Consider the following 6,059-nt stretch of genomic DNA (forward strand, 5'->3'; position numbering starts at 1 on the left):
CAGCTGGACAGTTTGAGGAAAGATCGAGAAACACAGGCTCATACGTTCTTGTTCTTCTGCTTCCCTTTACTTGTACTCTTCCCTTCTCTTCTTTTCCATGGCCTTCCTTACAAATTCAATCCTGAAAACATTAGACAGAACAAAGCAAGGAAGGCATTTGTGCCTGAAAAGGAAGGAGCTAAGGAGGCCCAGAGCGGAGTATTGCACTTGAATTGGGCAAGTAGAGCATCTGTGTAGGAGGGCTGTCCCGCATGGAAAGGCAGACCCTGAGCTGGCTGAGGGGGCATTAACACAGAGGCGGGTCTTGAAGGGGTGTCAGAGCCCCAGAAGGCGAGGACAGTACCCAGAGGAACTGCTCAGAGAGGTGTCACAGTCTGAGAGGGGTAATCAACATGTGTTAGTTATCTCTGTGGCATAAGAAATTACCCCCAAACTTCGTGGGTTAGAACAATAATCTTTTACTGCCTCACGGTTTCTGTGGGTCAGGAATTCAGATGGAACGGCTTGTTGCTGCTCTGTGACAGCTAGGCCTCAACCGGCAGCCTCTGGCTGAGGGCTGAAATCTGCAGTGCTGGTGAGGCTGGGGCTCGGCTTCTAGGCGGCTCACTTCATGCCTGGATTAACCATGGGGAGGGGACAGAGAAGCGCAAAGTAAAAGCTCTGTCCCAGAAGCATGTCAGTAACAGGGATGAGAGGAATCGAAGGAAGACACAGGCTAGGAGGCAGCAGGCTCCCTGACAGAAGGTTCAACCAGAGGCTGCAGTGGTGCAGGCGGCCCAGGGGTCTGGCTCCTCGGGTCCATGGTCCACAGTGGGTTATTGGCTTCGAGCAGGAAAGAATGCAAATGCAAGTTTAAAGTGGACGAGAGCTCATTGGTGAAGTGACAGAGAGTGGCTACTCCACAGACAGAGCAGCCCCTCCCTGGTGGGGTTTAATTCTCGTATTGAGGTTTATTCAGTCAAAGGGAAGGGCATTCTATAAAGGGGGGAAATACTCAGGATTTTTCCGGGAAAGGATTTGGGACTACTTAGAAGAGCCCTGTTGGCCATTTTGTGTCCATTTATGGCAGCGGTTCTCAACCTGTGGGTCGCGGCCCCTTTGGGGGTCGAACGACCCTTTCACAGGGGTCGCCTAAGACCATTGGAAAACACATTTATAATTACATATTGTTTTTGTGATTAATCACTATGCTTTAATTATGTTCAACTTGTAACAATGAAAATACATCCTGCATATCAGATATTTACATTATGATTCATAACAATAGAAAAATTAGTTATGAAATAGCAACAAAAATAATTTTATGGTTGGGGGTCACCACAACATGAGGAACTGTGTTAAAGGGTCGAGGTATTAGGAAGGTTGAGAATCACTGGTTTATGGGCTTTCCTTCTGGATCATGGTGCCTGGGTAGGGGGTGTGGCTGGTGTGCTAATGTGTTACAATGAGCGTATAATGAGGCTGGGGTCACCAAGAGGTGAAATTAGTTGCCATATTGGATTGAGCTGTTCTTCTGTGGATTCTAAGCCATAAATCCGTTGGGGTTGGCCTTGCTGTCTCTGATAGTCCGTATGGCTACAGCCCTTTCTCAGTAGCACTTGAGAAGTGACGAGCCCTGGTGCAGTGGTGTGTGAGGCAGAGCACTTCAAGGGGGGCATTCCGCCAGGCAGCGCCCTAATAACAAAACACTGCAGCTGCGCAGCCCAGGTGCCGGCGGGGTCCAGGCGGCTCCGCAGGAGAAAGGAGGACGGGCAGGGAGTGCTGCCTGCGAAGGTCCTGGAACTGAGTCCTTGCAGCTGGGCCTCGGCAGATTTCATGGCTGGAGCCTGAAACTGGGTGCAAAATTGGGAGACCACGTGCGTTTTCAAGGCACAGAGTTTGAAGAGAGTGGGTATCCTCTCTCAATGGCCGAGACTACAGGAGTCTCCGTAACTGCCAGCACCGCTGCGGCTCCTGGCTCCTGGGCAGAGCGAGATCAAACCACGCTGCCTGCACCTGATCTGATGGTAGCGGATCGCGGCCTGAAGCAGCAGGGCCCTTGCCTCCCTGGTGCCTCCGAAACCCCTGGGGAGGGGAAGAGGCCTGGTGTTATTGTCCTCATTTTATCAAAACCGACACCCAGCTCCCAGTCCACAATCCCAAGGGCACTCTTGGAAGTATCTGTGTGACTCCAGAGAGCGAGTGCAGCGGAGGCGGGTGTGAAAACACTCACTCCCCACGGGCGGCGGGTCCGGAGGGAAGCCGGGCGCACACAGCTAGCTAAGAGCAGGACGGAACCTCGTCCGGAGCTCCCAGGGCTCGCCGAGGGGTTTGGCGGCAGAGAGGAGGCCTCGGGCGGGAGGCTTTCAGGTTCCGTGTCCATCAGCCTCAGCAGGACGGAGGAAGCGGTGCGGACGTGAGCGCCGGAGAGCGGAGAGCGCAGCAAAGCCGCGCAGGGTGGGCAGTGCGGTCCGAGACACGCCGCTGAGAGCCTCGGGGGACCGGAGCCCACTCTCCGTGGCGGGCCCCGCGAACTTCCTCCGGCTGCACGGGCCGCCCCTCGGTGGGATGCGGTGGCGGCGGCACCGAGGTGCGGGTGTCCCCCGCTTCGGGGCTGGTCAGTGCATGTGGCTTAAAAAGCCTAAGGCGGGATCGAAGCCCAGATGGCGGTGGCCAGGCGGTCCCCTACAGCTCCAGGGCGGGGCTGGCGGGAGCCCCAAGACCCACCTGCACTCAGCGCCGGGCGGCCGCGCTCAGTCCGCAGCCTGGGGGCCACCGACCCGCCCAGAAAGGGGCCGCAAGGTCGTCAGCACAGACAGCCCCCAGCGGCGCCTCCGTCTGGTAAATCATCGCAGGCTTCCCCCAGGGAACACGGGGGAGTCCTGGGCGCCGGGAGCCCTCTCCGCTCGGGCGCCCACGCAGGAGGCTTTCCCGTGGCCGGTCTCGCTATTTGAAAGCGGCTCTGGGACTAGGAGACAAACCGAACCCGCGTTTGGGCTGGGTGGGAACCGGATAAACGTGTTGGTTCAAAAGAGAGGCAGGTGATACGTAGGCAAACGCGATGGATGGTTACACAGCGCGGCCACTCTCCCCGGCCTCCCTGTGCTGCGCGACCCCGCCCCCGCCTCGCCTGGAGGAAACCAGGTCAAGGGCGGAGGGCGGAGCCAAGCCCAGGCCCGCGGGCCGGCGCCAGCCGCTCCAGTGGCGTGGCGGCTGGGTGACAGCAGGGCCCGCAAACGCTTTGGGGGCGCAGGCACTAAGCCAGGTACTTTCGAAGCCCTTCCCGTGGATTAACCTGTGACCAGACGTTAGTCACTGACTCGATTCTTTCCAGAAAGGACACACCACCTGTTCATCCATTCTCATGGGGCGAGAACAGAGTGGGGCGCGCGACCCCTGGTTGCTGATGGGGTTCCAGCTGTGCAGGAATAGCTCCCGGGACTGGGATTTGTGTGTGCTGGGGAGGGTTGAGGCCCTCCCAGGCACCATCGTGGTCCCAAGACGCTGCCAGGCCCCCACAACTCCTCAGCTTCAAGGTTCTTTAATCCACTACCTCCTCCAAGCAGGCGCTGGCTAGCCTTCCAAAAGCTTGTGCCTCAAGGTAGGAAAGTCCGAGAGGGGAATGATCATTTTTCAACCCTGAGAGCCCAAACCACTCATACATAATGAAGCAAGTCACACAAGGGACGGATTCTTTCCCGCTCTCCTGGGAGAAGCCCCTCAGTCTGGGGACTCTTCAGAGCTGAAAAACCTCCCAAACTATGGGCCAGGCGGGGGTGCATCCAGAGGGGTGGGGGCCCACTGAAGAGCCTCCTACACCCACAGGCTGGAGTTGGTCACCCGAAGCAACCCTAGCCAGGTTATTCATAAGCATTTCTTAGAAATCCAATTCTTCCTTTTTCTCTGGGCCAAGGGCAGCTGTGGGTGCCGTGGGCCAGCTGAGGGATCGGAAGGAAGAACAGCTTGTAGAGGAGCAGCCCGCCCCCTCCATCCTAGTGAGGGCATCTGGGTGCGGTCAGAGAACCCAGTGGGCACGGTAGGAAGACACTATACATGACCTGGTTCAGACAAGCACTGTGGCCTGGATTGGTGACTCAGCCCAGCTTTGCACACATTGGTCTGCCCCTCTACATGTCTCCCTTCCCGCAGGCTCCAGGCCATTCCAGACTCCTTTCAGAGGAAAAAGAGGCCATTTTCCTCTAATACCCTTGAGGTCTCCACTGGATCCTCACCCCTCTGGACAGGTCTGTACCTCCTGCTTGAAAGGACAGCAGAGGATGGGGTTCCTGTACCTGGCATATTTAGGGCCAAGGATAGCACATGCTTCATGCCACAACCCTTGGAAAGTGCCTGGGTAACCTCGAGCAAGTCATTTATCTTTGTTCAGTATTCCTTGTTTCCCATCAGCAAAGTGGTGGGATATTACAACATCCTGAAAGATGTAGAGAAATCTGCACTGTAAACTCAGCACCTGGCAGCCTGCTCACCTGTTACTGCAAGCTCTCCTGCAGCTCCACTGTTAAGATGGGAGAGAGTGAGGGTAATGTCACTGCACACCGTCCTCAGCCCTGGAAGTGAAGTACCTGAAACCCAATCACCCTGGCATTCTGGTTTGGGGGAGCAGCAGTCAGAGGCAGATTGGCTTTCAGAGCAGGTGACAGCCCAGAGGCCTCTCTTTCTTCGTGGCCAGGAGGCAGTCAGCCAACACCACCTCACTGCTAAGACGGATCTTGCTTCCAGCAGGGATCCCACTGCCTCCTGCACAGGCACTGAGCCCAAGCAGGTCTTCACTGACATTCAATACCTTGTTCTGCTTCCACTGTTCCCATCTTAAGAATATTAGCACCTGGCCCGCCCATGGTTATCAGACTTCTTTTCTAGCATTTCCAAGATTAATATACAAACTCATATTATTCATTTTCCAAACTTAAAAAGTGACAAAAAATGTCATATGCCTGGTTTTCTGTATCTACCTTTTAAAAAAATATATATTTTTATTGACTTCAGAAGGGAAGGGAGATAGAAACATCAATGAGAGAGAAGCTTGATCAGCTGCCTCTTGCACACCCCCAATGGGGGATCGAGCCCGCAATCCAGGCATGTGCTCTTGACCAGAATCAAACCTGCCACTTGTCAGTCCGCAGGCCAACACTCTATCCACTGAGCCCAACTGGCGAGGGCTCTGTATCTACTTTTAATTTAGAACCCATGGAACTAAGAAAGACAGCATGACTGACTTGTATGGGAGCGTGTATGATATGATAAGGTCCAAGTGGAGAACAAGGACGATCCAGGCAGAGGGGTTGCGGGAGTCCAGCCATGGAGGCTTGAGACCCTGGGTTGAGTAGTCTTGTTAGAGCTGGGGAGAGGTGGCGGGAACCAGGGGTGTAGTAGGGTGGCAAAAGGCTATGGCAATGCAAATACCAATGGATATGCACTTATTTCTGGGAGACAGTGGGGAGCCACCAAAGTTTTTTAAAAGAGGGAAGTGATTTATTAAGTTTACTAGGGGCCCGGTGCACGAAATTCGTGCACTGGGTGGGGGGTGAGGGGGAGTGTCCCTCAGCCCAGCCTGCCCCCTCTCACATACTGGGAGCTCTCAGGCATTGACGCCTATCAAGCTCCATTCGCAGGATCGGCCCCTTGCCCAGGCCTGCCGCCCCGGGCCTGGGTAGGGGACCCTCATTCCCCCCCCATCACTGGTTCTGCCCCCAGCCCAGGCCTGATGCCTCTGGCCCAGGCTTCAGGCCTGGGCAGGGGACCCCCAGACCCCTCTGATTGCTGGCTCTGCCCCTGGCCCAGGCCTGATGCCTCTGGCCCAGGCGTCAGGCCTGGGCAAGGGGACCATCATATCCACCCAACCCCTGGCTCCACGCCCCACCCAGGCCTGATGCCTCTGGCCCAGGCATCAGGACTGGGCAGGGGACCCCCAGCCCCCCGCCCAGGCCTGATGCCTCGGCCAGAGGAGTTGACTCTCATCACCCTCCGATCACCAATCACTGGATCGGCCCCTTGACCAGGCCTGAGGCCTCCAGCAGAGGTGTCAGGCCTGGGCAGGGGATCCCCAGCTCCCCACGGGT

This window comes from Myotis davidii, unplaced genomic scaffold (assembly GCF_000327345.1).
Source record: "Myotis davidii unplaced genomic scaffold, ASM32734v1 scaffold642, whole genome shotgun sequence".
Taxonomy (NCBI): Eukaryota; Metazoa; Chordata; class Mammalia; order Chiroptera; family Vespertilionidae; genus Myotis; species Myotis davidii.